Genomic DNA, 14,828 nt, shown 5'->3' with positions numbered 1-14,828 from the left:
TCACGTCAAAAATATTTCGTTATAATATAGTTTTTTCCCTCTCTCCATCTGGATTGCCCTCATGGTGTTCTGTATTCAGTTTGTTTCCTTTCGTATTTGAATTCTAATAATGCAATAAATAAAAGGAGCAACTGTCAAAGACGTTTAGGAGCATGTTTAACTAAAAAGTGAAATGCGAAAAAAAAAATTACTTATGTGTGAACAGACCCTATTTCACAAAATAGATGTTGATTGGATTCTCAATTTGAGGTGGTGATGGGATTCATCGATTAATCGCATTCCTGTGCTCCAATACCGCAAACGTAAATCTGCAAACTGATTTCACATGTAGTGGCCATAGGATATAGTGCCACACACAGACCCATGCGAACGCGTGCTCCACACCTGGGAAGAGTGATCCATGAGATGGCGCCAGTCGGGCTGCGTGTCCGGGCGGGGCTAAATCATCATCATCATCATCTATCCGTCACCATAACCCATGCTATAGTCACAGCCGCGGATTACTGCGCCTTTACGCATTGTTGAAAAGCACCCAGTATCGTGCTGTTAGTCTACCTCGAATTACTATTTTCTATCCCTTCATCCAACGGTAAGAGTTTTTCTGACGTCATGAGGTTCCTGTGCACGCGCGTTCCAATAGCTATTAGGTCTGTCGTGCCTGCTATGTAAAACAATCGCCCGATACCATGTTGCGAAGTTTGAAGGCGATGTTATTGTTTTTATCTGTTATTTCTCCCGTTCTGACTTTAGAACAGTGCAGTCTGATGATGTTGCTTCAGTAGGCTGAGATAACAGGCAAAATGTACTTGGTTTTAATGTTATTATATTACTCAATGACAGTATAGGAACACCTCCTAATGCACGCTGCGCGCTTAGACATCTCCACCGTCCAAAATTAATAAATAAAAAAATAAATGCAATAGCCTATTAAAAAAATCGTAAATGTATGTAGGCTAATATGTATTTAAATCAAAACTATTTATGAATAACAACGGGAGAGATGCTTTTATTTGACAATCTGTTACACTTAGTAGGCTACAATTTAATAAGTTAATAGACTTGGATGCTTTTTCTCCAGAAATGTATCAGTAAATGTGTATTTAATAAAAGCTACCACAAGCCCCACCGTTGCCCAGAAGCGAACACGCATCAATCAATCGATACTACTTCAAAGGCATTACTGGGTTTATGATGCAGATTGTAAGCATATTGTGCCATTCTGTATACACTAGTAAATACATACTTTAAACAGAATTCGATTTCAGGTCGTTTGAATAGATTTCATTTTATTTCCTTAATTTATTTGAGTTATTGGACCCCCTATATAAATAAGATATTTTCACTTTCTGCGTTTCAGCATATTTGGTAAGTACACACACACACAACACAATCACACACACACACCGTCTGGTTCACTATCCTTTGTGGGGGGTACTCTCATAGGCCTAATTGTTTTTATACTGTACAAACTGTACACCAATCCTACACCTAAAACCGAACCTCACAGAAAACTTTTTGCATTTTTACAATCTCAGAAAAAAAAAAAAAAAACTTATCCTGTATTATTTAGAAGCTTCCATGGGGACACAAGTCCTCATGAGTTGGTGTGTATTCAGGTTTAAGTCCCCATCAGTTATAGAAAAAATATGTACACACACACAAACACACACACACACAACATATATATAGCTATATCTTTATACTATATATATATATATTATATATATCTATAATAATAACAGTTGTTGTTATGTGAAAAAATTAATCCATACTGACTTGCTTTTTTCCCTGCGCATATGGTTCTCAAGTGATTTTAATAGTGTTCTGCTCTTCTCCATTCCTCTTGGTTTCTCCATAGTGTGAAAATGTTTTACACTTGCGGCCCCAATGAAGCAATGGTGGTGTCGGGTAAGACTAAACATCTCAGAAATACGTTAGAGAGATATTTTCAGTAGAAATCATGAAATCATGTTCACGTGTGTGATGTGACTCCCTGTCTCAGGTTTCGGCGCTCTCCACCCGTCATGATCTCTGGCGGGAGAGTGTTTGTTATATTCTCGCCATGCGTTCAGCAGATACAAAGGTTATCATCCAGTCTCTGTGTTTGTGTATATGTGGTGGCATGGTTTGCATTAACAAATCTCAGCCTTTTCTCTCTCTTCCCCCACAGGATCTCTTTGAACACCCTGACGCTGAATGTAAAGAGTGATAAAGTCTACACACGTCATGGAGTGCCCATCTCTGTCACTGGAATCGCACCACATCAAGGTTAACTGTCCATCACAGACTCTAAATATAGCTGCAGCTAAACAAGATTCCAAAGCAGGTTCTTCAGAAAAACTCAGAACTGTCGCTGTATTGTTTTTTTTTTTTGCTTTCAGTCTCATTTACCATAAAACAAATGTTTTTGTCCCCGATTATATGTGCTGTTTTTAACAACTTTTCTGTAAAAAAAAAAAAACAAATTAAAATAAGTATAATAATAATAATTGATTGTTATGTGATTAAACTGAACCTGAACTCTCTCCAACAGATGAAGATTCAAGGGCAGAATAAGCAGATGTTGGCTGCACAGTCATGGTCAGATGTTTCTGGGGAAAGTTCAGAGAATGAGATTGCGCACATCGCCTTGGCTAAACACTGGAGGGTCACCAGAGAGCCATCGATTGCTCACCTGACCGTGGAGGTAAATAGACATAGTTAAAAGGCACAGATAATGCTCACCCTCTCAAATGTACTACACTCTGCAACATCACAAACACGCAGTAAAAACTAGATATAGTATTTAAAATCTTCCTGACTTCACTGAGCATGGGGACTTTGATATTTCTTTACAAATAAGGAACTAAGCAAGTGGGTTTTGTCTTTGTTCTTTAGGAGATCTACAAAGACCGCAAGAAGTTCTCCGAGCAGGTGTTCAAGGTGGCTTCATCACGAACCTCGTCAACATGGGCATCAGTGTGGTCAGCTACACACTCAAAGATGTTCACGATGACCAGGTCTGTCAGGCCCATCCATTTGTGGTGTTGTGTTTTTATCGACCTTATTAAACAAGGCCAATTAGGCATGAGAAACACAATCCAACAAAAGCACAGATGAGAAGATAGAAGTTTCTGCAGATGATTTCCTGGAACAAAATGCAGTCTTCATAATGACCGCTGCAATCTACCAAGAGCAGCACAAAAAAGCATAGGGTTGCAAACATGTGGAAGCGGATGATAATCATGTTGCATCAATCTACAAACAACACAGGTGCAAAATGGGTTAAGGATTTTTTCTGGGTGCAATTACTAGTAAACTGACTACCACAGACCTTAGTAAATCACATAGCATGATTCATTTAAATATTCTCCTCCTACAGTAAGGTTAGCAAAAAATAATGTGTCCTTTTCATTGCGTCTCTTTAGTAAATCATGACAGTAGTGTAAAAGAGGGTTAGTGTTGGATCGAGCTGTTAGTAAATATCTGTCCCCTTTAATAATTTAAATGCTTTAAATATATAAGAAAGATCTGTGAGAGCGGTGAAATCAAGGTTTTTTCTTTCAGGATTACCTGCACTCTTTGGGAAAAGGCCCGTACGGCACAAGTGCAGAAGGATGCACGGATTGGAGAAGCCAAGGAACAAAAGAGATGCAGTGATCAGGGTGAGCCTTTCCTGAACTCCTTTTCCAAATACAACATGTTTTTTAAATCTCACTGAGCATTCCCTGTTAACGTCTCTCTCTCATTTCTCTCTTTTTTCTCTCCTGTAGGAGGCCAATGCTATACAGAAAGGTATTTTGCTCAGGAATGAAGGTATTCTGCTCAGTAACACGAATGAAGATCGAGGCTAATGAGCTAAGGCTCAGAGAGACTACGAGATGAAGAAGGCTGGTCTACGCCATTGAATGTCTTCACCAAAAAGCATTCAGTCATCTGAAATGGCCTATCAGCTCCAGGTAGTAAACACAAACTACAACCTGTTAAGCTAAACCATTTTTGTGAAAGAAGATTCAGCATTGGTGAAAGAGACTTCATTTAATTTATGATAAAGCAAAATTCCAATCAAAAATGTCAATTCTGTCATCATTTAGTCCCCTGCTATGTTGTTCCAAACCTGTAAGACTTTCTTTATTCTGTGGAACGGTTTTGGTTCATATTGATTACCACTGTATGGACAAAAAGTACCATGAAATCACCATGGTTATCAATCTGAAATGTGACCCTGGGACCACAAAAACTTGAGAGATGAGAAGTTGATTTGTACATCATCTGAAAGCTGAATAAATAGTTTTTCCATTGATGTATGGTTTGTTAGGATCTGACAATATTTGGCTGAGATACAACTATTTGAAAATCTGGAATCTGAGGGTGCAAAAAATCTAAATACTGAGAAAATCGCCTTTACAGTTGTCCACATGAAGTTCAGAACAATGCATATTACTAATCAAAAATTAAGTTTTTATATATTTATGGTAGGAAATTTACAAAATACCTTCATGGAACATGATCTTTACTTAATATCCTAATGATTTTTGGCATAAAAGGACAAATTTATAATTTTGACCCATACAATGTATTTTTGGCTATTGCTACAAATATACCCCAGCGACTTAAGACTGCTTTTGTGCTCCAGGGTCACAAATATATTCTATTGTGTTCAGCAGAATAAAAAAAATACATACTTGGATGATCTGTCCCTTTAATTGTAGAAACATAACTGTGACATAATTGTGTGGGTAAAAAAGAATTTAAATTTACTTACATTTATTCAGTAAATCTTCATCCTCCTGTGTAACTGTTGCATTAGGTGGCGAAGACAAAGCAGCAGATCGAAGAGGAGAAGATGCAGGTGATGGTGGTGGAGCGCTCGCAGCAAATCATGCTGCAAGAACAGGAGATCACACGCAAGGAGAAAGAGCTGGAGGCCAAAGTCAAGAAACCAGCCGATGCTGAGCGATACCGGCTGGAGAGAAACTGGCGGAAGCTGAACGGTGAGAGCCCTGTTGGTTTTAAAATCCCATAAAACATGATGGTTATACTCCACAAATATTCACCAGTTGATTTTGTCTTAAAAAGTGTGTAATTTCCACACTAATGTCACCATACTGAATTGCAAAAATGGCTCCGCTTGTATTAATATTTTTAAATCAATAGTTGTTCATATATGTTAATAATTAGGTTTTGACTGTAAAGAGTTCTCTGTCTGACACCATCTGGTCATTTTGTGCTCTCCAACAGTCTTCAGCTAATCATGGAGGCAGAAGCTGAGGCCGAATCTATCAAAGTAAGTGATCAGCCATCTTGGCTATATTCAAAACAAAATAGTTTGTGTTATACATACTGTGTCTCTGCAGATGAGAGGAGAGGCCGAAGCATACGCTGTGGAGGCTAGAGGTCGTGCCGAAGCCGAGCAGATGGCTAAGAAGGCCGAGGCCTTCCAGAAACTACAGGAAGGAAGAGCGATGGTGGACATGCTGCTGGAGGAGAAACATTTTTTTATTCTAATGTGTAGGCCAGATTTTTTCATCAAAACTTGCACTCCAGGTCCAAACAAATCCAGACATTTATTTCCAAACCTCATCAAAGATTTTTGCATTGTACTGCAAAAATAGTAATCATCTTGCAAGAGATGATCCTGCATAGAGAAAAAGCAGTTTAAGTTGAAGTACTATATTGATGGTTAATTGTGTTCTTTCTATCCATTAGATGGCAGAGGAGATCAGTAAGCCCCTGTCAGCTGCCAATAAGGTCACCATGGTTTCCAGTGGAGGTTCAGAGATTGGTGCAGCCAAGCTGACAGGTGAAGTGCTTGACATCATGACCAGACTGCCCCGAAACCATTGAGAAAAACTAACTGGGGTCAGCATTTCCCCAGGTAAAAAACCGTATTTCAGTATTTCAAACAATCTATTTTTGTATTTTAAGTGAATGCAGAAAATGTCGTCATTCACATGATCATGAATTTATTTTGTGTGCATATTCTCACATGCATAATTGATATAACTGACAGAATGTCTCTTCCTCTGTAGGTGGCCCGTACTGGTTGAAGAAATTCTCCGACACTCTCTCTCCTCCATCTGTGACAGTTCATTTATTTTCCTTTTACTGTATCTTCCACACGGCATCTCTTTTGTTTTCCCTTCTTTCTCTCTCGACGTACACTTCCTGTCTGTCTTGCCTTGCTGCCAAAACCCAAAGTGCATTTTAATCTAAAACTCCAGGGAAAAGAATGCTGTACTTTATATCTTTAATGCAATAATAAGAAGACAGTGAAGTCCAGGATCTGTCGAAACGCCATTACCTACACCGCCACTTTTGACATTTTGAAATGTTACACCTTTAGTTTTTCTTCTAGAGTACTTTTTAATGCTGCAGTTCACTATGAGCATTTCGTTATATTTGAGCTCTCCGTTAGTAACCTTTTGGAAGCCAAAGTAACATGACGGGATTTATAAGGACTGATGCTGACGTCTTGAATAGGATATACATTCACTTTACCTCAAAAGTGTATTTTCACTATATTAGTTAGACGTAATGGTGTAGGAATTATTGCAGTTATCTGCTTCAAATGGTACTGTGCTCTGAAATCTGAAGATACTGCCAATAATGTCAGATCTTCATTATCTGTGTTTTAAATGTTTACTCAAGTCAACAGTCAGATGTCTATATGTGTTATGCAGAATTATAGGTCAGTAATTATTCTATTAGTAACTTATTTATTACACACAATATCATTTGAAGGTTTTTTGTATAGTTTGAAGTGTTTTCATGCACCGATTGAAGTGTGCGATTATATAATATATATATATATAATATATGTATATATATATATATATATATATATATATATTATATATATATCTGTACTGTTTTGTCCTAAAGCAGATGTTGAACATGATCATTACCATGCCTAGGATGGAACTTATTTGTTCCATCTTTAGACCGTTCTATTCATTATATGAGACAGAAGCTGAATTTCAAAGTTGTGTCATAAAAACGGGGGATTTTAAGGAGTTCTAAAATATGTTTTGTTCATAATTATACAGTATTTAATACTGGTTATACTACATTGTTCTTTGATTGCATTATAAACATTTTCTTTTCAAATGATTAAATGTCATTAGATACATAAGCATGCATAATTCATAAGCACTAATTACATAATTTCTCACTAATTTTATCATTAATAACATGACTAATGATATGTTGACAGAACAATGTTACGGTACTTTATAGATGTTTGTGTGTAATGCAGACTGAAACTAACTACACATTTATGTCACTTTTGTATTTGTTTTGAAAAATCTTCATATTTAATGATTTATGACTAATACATGTGAAGTGGGATGCATCCCTTGAAGGCTAATTTTTTTTTAATTATTATTATTATTGGTGGGCAGATGTTAGTTAAGCCTATGCAGTGATGTTTGGATTGATTTAGTATGCTGGGGCATTAGGTAGACCTGCTGATATTCTGTGTAGGCTAGGGCTGCTATGAAAGAAAAGCTGTATTGTCAATAGATGCTTTTTTATTCTTCATACAAAGTATCTACAATTATGTTAAACTGATCAAATATTTTAACTGTTAGAATTTTATCTGTTTGAGCATGCATGCAAAGACTAACAAACCAAACCACTGTATGTCTGTCTGTACTTATGATGCCTTAAGTAACCTCCCTACTAAAATAAACATTTACTAAATTATGTGTTCAGTCTAAATTAGTTTAAAATCATCTCAAACACACATTCCCGGCCAGGAGAATGCCCAACTCCTGGAAACGTAAACACGGTAAAGTGCTTTGACATACCAGCTGCTTCACAATCTGTCATCTACCTTTCTAACAAATGTTTTCAACTGTTAATCATTTTGAAACATTTAAAGCAGGCAGGGTTAAACTTACAGTAGTACTCAGCACTGATTACTGTTAGAGATTCAAAACCCTTCATCACTTAAATTAAGATTATGTAAGGAATAATTGATGTAAATCCCTGAATTTGCAATACATTTGAATTTTAAAGTTATTTTAAAAGGCAAAAATCTTAATTTTAAGCTTTCTAGCTACCCACTGTGATGGGTATTGAAGGGAGAGGACTCAAATGCGAGGGCAAAATGACAGTCTTTAATCAAACAAAGGAAAGCCACAGGAAAATCCAAATAAGGAGTACAAAAGGTGAAAACCAAGGCAGACCCGCAGGCTGGGTAATAAGTAACACAGGAGACCCTCTGTGGCTGGAACAACCAGCAGGCTGGCGAGGCGGACGGCTTGACCGGGGACTCAGGGGAGATCCGGGGATCGGAGCTCGCAGAGCGGGGGGACTCGGGGGGAGGCCGCGGCGTTGGACAGAAGGTAAAGGTTCTGTGGGGTGCAAAGGGGTGTGAGCACAGAGACGAACGGGCAGGGATAGCAGAAGACTAACCTAACCCCGATTAGACCGGACAGGACAGGTGACAAGACTCAATCTCTTGTGCAGACGGCAACAGCTTCATTAGGAGTAACAATCTGACAAAGAGACACGAGAACGAGAGGGTAGAAGTAGCCCAGATAACAAGGCAAGTATGAGAATATGCAGGCTGGTAGGGGAAATATCTTAATGAGAAGTGAAGTCAGCTGTGACACAGACGCGAGAAGGCGGGGGAGGACAGGAGGGGAGAAGAACCCAGCAGGGTACAGACAGAGAAGAGAAAAAGAGAGAGATAGAGACAGGATCATGACAAGACCATGACAGTACCCTCTCCTCAAAGAGCGCCTCCCGGCGCTCCAGCGGGGAAATGCGGGCGAGGACTGGAGGAAATCATCAATGAGCGAGGGGTCCAGGATATCCTTAGGGGAGACCCACCTCCTCTCCTCAGGACCATAACCCCTCCCAATCGACTAATTATTGGGTGACCACGACCCCGACGCCGCGCATATCTAATGATCCTGCGGACGGTGTAGACCGGGGAGTCCTTCGATACGAACGGCAGAGAAAGAAGTGGGGGGGGGGAGCGGGAGAGACCGGTTTAATGCAGGAGACGTGAAACACCGGGTGAACACGACGAAGATTTTGCGGCAACCGGAGTTTGACCAGCGACAGGGTTGAAACGACTCTTGATAATGCGGAACGGGACCGATGAAGCGGGGGGCTAGTTTACGGGAGTCAGACTGGAAAGGGGTAAATTAGATGTAGATAGCCAAACCTTCTGACCCGCGACATAGCGACGGACTTTTGACACGCGATCTATTAGCAGCCACGCACATGCGTCTCTTTGAACGACATAGTGCAGATCTCACCCTCTTCATCAGGTTCGCTTACAGCGGCACTGATAAAGGTCTGAACGGACGGGCAGTACTTGAGAGTCGGTCTCTCCTTGGATGAAAATAAGGGTGGTTGATAGCCGAGGCAAACATTGAAAGGGAGAGAGATACCAGAGGCCGAGGAAGGGAGGGAATTATGAGCATACTCAGCCCCAGATAGCTGTTCGGCCCAAGACGAGGGATTGCGAAAAGGCTAGACTGCGGAGATGCGGGGCAACAATCTGATTGGGCTCGCTCGGTCCTGGCCATTAGTCTGTGGGTGAAAACCCGAGGAAACAGGCTAGCAGTGGCAACCTATGAGACGGGCAAAATTCTCTCCAGAACCTGCGAGGCGAATTGCGGGCCCCTATCGGACACGACGCCGTCGGTGGGCAAGCCCGCCATGAAACTTAAACACATTATCAATCATAATCGGGCCGTTTCCTTAGCAGAGGGCAGTTTGGTAAGGGGGAATGAATGCGCCGATTTTAGAAAAGCGGTCGACCACCGTCAGGATGACCGTATTACCGGCCGAGGGCGGAAGACCGGTGATAAAGTCGAGAGCGATACTGGGACCGCACGGGCGAGAGGGAACAGGTAGCGGCCGGAGGAGGCCAGCAGGTGGGTGAATTGCCCCTCCTTGGTCTGGGCACAAATAGATACAGGCGGCGATAAACGGCGCGCATCACGTTCTTAAAGAGGGCTCACCAAGAACGCTGGCGGATAAATGCGATAGTACCCTCGAACACAACACCGGGATGAACCGCTAGTCTAGAGGAATGAGCCCATTGTAGAACTGCCAATCGTGTGGAATTGTGCACGGGGACAAGAGGCTGCCCCCTAGGGACAGTTACGGGGAGTAGTGCGACGTGAGAGATCATGTGCTGCGCCGCTTAACCTGTTTCTTTCCTCTCGACTTCCCCAGACCGTAGCCCCCACCACCCGACCGGGAGGAATAATTTTTTCCTCTCGGGGGGTGCGGACCGATCGAGGGCAGTCGAAAAGTCGAGACAACGCGTCCGGCTTACGTAGTTCTTAGAGCCCGGCGACGGTATGAAATGACAAAATCAAAAACGCGTAAGAAAAGGGCCCAACGAAGCCTGACGCGAATTCAATCTCTTGGCGGAGCGAATGTATTCCAAATTGCGATGATCGGTATTGTTCAAAAACTATGAAAGGGACAGAGGAACCCTCTAACCACACTGCCAGCCATTCACCCAATGCCAGGCGATGGCGAGGAAGCTCACGATTCCCCGACATCGTAATTACGTTCAGCGGGGGAAAAAAGGCGGGCGTGGGAAAAGTACGCGCAAGGGTGTATCTTATTATCCGACGCTGACCGCTGGGAAAGAAACGGCTCCCACCCCTACCCGGAGGCGTCGACCTCAACGATAAACTGTCTTGAGCTTATTCTGGTAGTGGTGGAGGATAGGCCGCGGCCGTAAAAAGAGGGTCCCCTTAGCCGGTCAAACGCAAACGCCTCCTGCGCAGAACCGGACCAAGACCGTAGAACGAGACTTACACCGAAGTGAAGGGCGGTGAGCGGCGCGGGCCACCTGGCTGAAGGTTGCGTATAAAGCGGCGATAGAAGATTAGCAAAACGCCGAGAAAGCGCTCGTAAGCGAGACACGAGAGAATCCAACGAACGGGCCAATCGTGAGCCACGGCGCTGAACCTTGGATCAGGAGGTCCATACTGACTCCGGGGCTCCCTCTGCTGAGATAACTGGAGCCTAGAAACGTTATAGACGAAGCATTGAAGGATCACCTTCTCGGGGCAGCCCTTAACAAATGAGTCGGATTCTCAACCGCAAACCTAACGTATGGAGCAACGCGTCGAACGTGCTGCACGCTTGAATCTGAGAGAGGGCGAAAAAATCAACAAATGTCATCGAGATACGACAAAAACACGAATAAATGGAGCATATCCCGAAGGACGTCATTGATCAGGGCTTGAAAGACGCTGCGGGGGCGGGAGTTTTTAACCAATCCGAAGGAGAAGGAACCCTATACTCGAAGGCTGGCCGAGGGGTGTGTTAAAGGCCGGGTCTTCCACTCTCGTCATTCCCTCCCGAATCAGCGTACGATGATGGTAAGCGTTACGCGTAGGTCGAGCTTGGGTATAAAGACCTTTGCCCCCTGCAATGATATCAAAGGCTGAGACATCAGCGGCAGTGGGGTAACGATTCTTAACAGTGATGTCGTTCAGCGCCCCCGATAATCGTAAGCATGGGCGCAAAGAGCCGTCTCTTTTCTTAACACAAGTGAAAAGAATCCGCGTCGCCGGCAGGCGACGAGGAAGGTACGATTGTGCCGGGCACTGAGGGACTCAGATAAATATGGAATTCTCTAAACATGCCTCCCGTTCGGGGTAGCGGAAAAGAGAGTAGAGCCTACCCCGAGGGGGCCGATGGTCCTCCCTAGGGCGGAGATCAATAGCGCGAGTCCATACGGCGCGATGGGGCGGAAGAGACATGGCTCGGAGAACGGCTGAAAACCCCCCGCAAATCGTGATACTCTCCTCCGGTACCCCAGTCAGATCTCCCCCGTCTCCTCCATGCAACACAGAAACAGAAGACACGGGGGGAAACAACGCCGAGGCTAAACACTTAACATGACAGCATGACACTTCCAGACAAAACAGATCCCCTTCGCCCAGCTCACCTGTGAATGGATGTCGCAGTTCTAACCAAGTGGTGCCCCAGTACTAAAAGGAGTAAAAGGAGGAGACTGAACAAAATAAAATAGGAAATTGTCTCTTTATGGTTGCCCAGAGATGGTCAGAGTTGATGAGATCGTCTGTTTCGTACCCTAGTAGGGTGCTGCCATCAAGGGCAAATAAAAGGGTGGAGTCTCCTTGGCGGTGTGAGCTGAATCCATTGTTTGGAGCGCCCACTCTTCATCCAGCAAATTTCTTCCCTCGGCCCCAGAATCCGCCTGAAAAGGCCCTGCACAGGAGGCCTTTTGCTCCTGACAGACTTCCCCCTAGCCGCCACTGGACGATGCTTCATGGCAGTATTATGTCGTTCCGCGTGCAGTGGAAGGTGGCAAGGGATGTATGTGTACTTATTGGTGGTTGGTCACTTGGCGCTTCATTCATCTTCTTTGCCGCGCCAGATTACCAACCCTCTCCTCTCTACGGGCTGGTCTTTCTTCATGGGACCTGCACGAAAGCGTCTTTGGCTTTTTTAATCTAACTCGGACAGTGCCCCAGAGGGAAAGCATCAGCTAAAGTGATGGAAGAGCATCTAGCATCAGTACATACTCTCGACGGCGCACTGCATGTGTTCTACGAAATCCCTTCCGCTGACGCTCCTGATGAACCGAAATACGGCAGACTGGCTCACATACCAGCGGCAGAGGTTCAGCTTCTGTAGTGGGAGGGGCCTCGACACGTAGGCGCTAGAAGAGAGTATCCGTGCCTGGACTCGCTGATGCACCTCGACGCGCCAGCCGTCTGAATCAGTCAACAACGTGTCTCCTCCACAAACGCATTGGCCAGGTCTAATTAGATCGTGTCGAGTCCGGGCGGAGGGATCTTCAACGTTCACGGACGAGGACCTCGTCCCGCACCTCTGGAGACAAGCAGCTCCCAGTGAAGCCGTCGCGGTGTGTCACCAATCCATGCAACCTCCTCGGGCGGTTGGTTCCTAATTCCGCATGTGGTAGCGAGGGTCCGGACTTCTATGGAGAAGTCCGGCAACGGATCGCCATCCCCTGCCCTGATCATTGTGGAACGCCGACGGGAAGCCTCCTCTCTCCGTAGGGGGAGGCGAGCGTCGAAAGAACCCGGATCATCTCCTCCTTTAAGTGCTCATAAAGCTTTGAGGTATTCACTCCGCCTACATTCTCCGCAGTTTGGCCGTTCCCCACTTCGCAGAACCCGCCCGTGGAGGAGTGGATAAAGAACGAAAGCAACCTTGGCCCTCTCCTTAGCATATGTGACGTGCTGGAGCAAGTATAGACCACCTCGCACTGGGTAATGGAAAGCGGCGGCACTGTGTTTGGCTCACCCGAATAGGCCGGAGGATTATTTTATCCGAGGCTCCGTCTGAACAGGAGGACACTGAGAGGCGGACGCGGAGACGGAGGTTGTGAACCTGGCTGACAGCTCGACATCTGGGCGGCCAAAGAAACCGACGGCGTGTCCCGGGTAGCGAGATGTCCTCCTCATGCTTCCCGATAGGACTCCCTGGTGTCACGGCGGTCGGACGGGCTGCCACCTTCGCTGGTAGAGTCCATCATATGGTCGATTGTTCTGTGATTGGTATTGATGGGAGAGGACTCAAACTTCTAGGGGCAAAATGACAGTCGTTTAATCAAACAAGGAAAGTCCAACGTGAAAATCCAATAGGAGTCACAAACTGTGAAAACCAAGGCCATACCGCAGCTTGGTTATAAGTAACACAGGAGACCTCTGTGTCTGGAAACAACCAGCAGCTGCGAGGCGGAGGCTTGACCGGCTCAGGGGAGATCCGGGGATCGGAGCTCGCAGAGCGGGGAGGCCGCGGCTTTGGACAGCAGTAAGGTTTCTTGTGGGGTGCAAAGGGGTGAGCACAAGAGCCGAACGTGGCAGTGATAGCAGAATGATTAACCTAACCCCGATCAGCTAGACAGGACAGGACAGGACAAGACTAATTTCTTGTGCAGACGGCAACAGCTTCATTAGGAGATAACACTCTCACAACAGAGACACGAGAACGAGAGGGTAGAATTAAGCCCCAATAAACAAGGCAATATTGAAAATCAGGTGGATGGTCAATTATCTTAATGATAAGTGAAGGTCAGCTGTGACACAGAGAGCGAAGAGTCGTGTGAGACAGGATGGGAGAAGACCAGCAGGGGGAGACGAGAGAGAAAAAGAGAGAGATATAGAGACAGGATCATGACAAGACTCAGACACCCACGAGCAAGTTCTCCTAACCTAAATACTGGTTTATACAAACTGTATGAAAATGAACACAGTTAAAGTTTTAGCTCAAAAAAAAAAAAAAAAAACATACATACATTAAATCAGGCCTTTCCATCAGGACTTTTTCAGAGGGAAAAATATAACTATAAAAAAGAAAGGCATTCAAAAAAGATATTCAACCTCGATTCTCGCTAAAATAAATTTCCAAAATAAAGTCAAACCACCGGGGGGGGGGGGGGGGGGGGGGGCAAATTGTGATTATCAAATTGCACTGGACAGTAAACAAACACTTATTCCAGATAAATGTTTTATCGTTTTTTTTATTGTTCACATTAGAGAAACAGTTACGTCAAGATGAAGGGAGTGGTTGATCTTATGACAGCAAAGTCATCTTAAAGAGTAGTTAATAATAAGTATTATGAGCGACAGAAGTAACATTAATAATGAATATTGAGAGAACCGTGTTATTTTCCAAAGGACATATATATGGATACAACAAGGTTATACGTGGGGATCAGCCAATCACTTGGCTGCTTACTGGAGACAGATGGCATCATGTAGGTCAGGGATCAGATGGTTTAGCAATATGTTAACATCCCATTCTCTGATCTCTAATGTTGCCTTTAATACATTTTTTAAAAATCACATTTCAGCTGGACC

The 14,828-nt window shown here is 43.9% G+C and overlaps 1 pseudogene; it reads left to right on the top strand.

Moving 5' to 3' along the window:
- The first annotated feature begins 1,857 nt into the window (after positions 1 to 1,857).
- Positions 1,858 to 8,399, top strand: LOC109112459 (annotated as a pseudogene).
- Positions 8,400 to 14,828: the final 6,429 nt, after the last annotated feature.

The sequence above is a fragment of the Cyprinus carpio genome, chromosome A19 (genome assembly GCF_018340385.1).
Source record: "Cyprinus carpio isolate SPL01 chromosome A19, ASM1834038v1, whole genome shotgun sequence".
NCBI classification, from domain to species: domain Eukaryota; kingdom Metazoa; phylum Chordata; class Actinopteri; order Cypriniformes; family Cyprinidae; genus Cyprinus; species Cyprinus carpio.
This window is presented reverse-complemented; position numbering and strand designations above follow the sequence as displayed.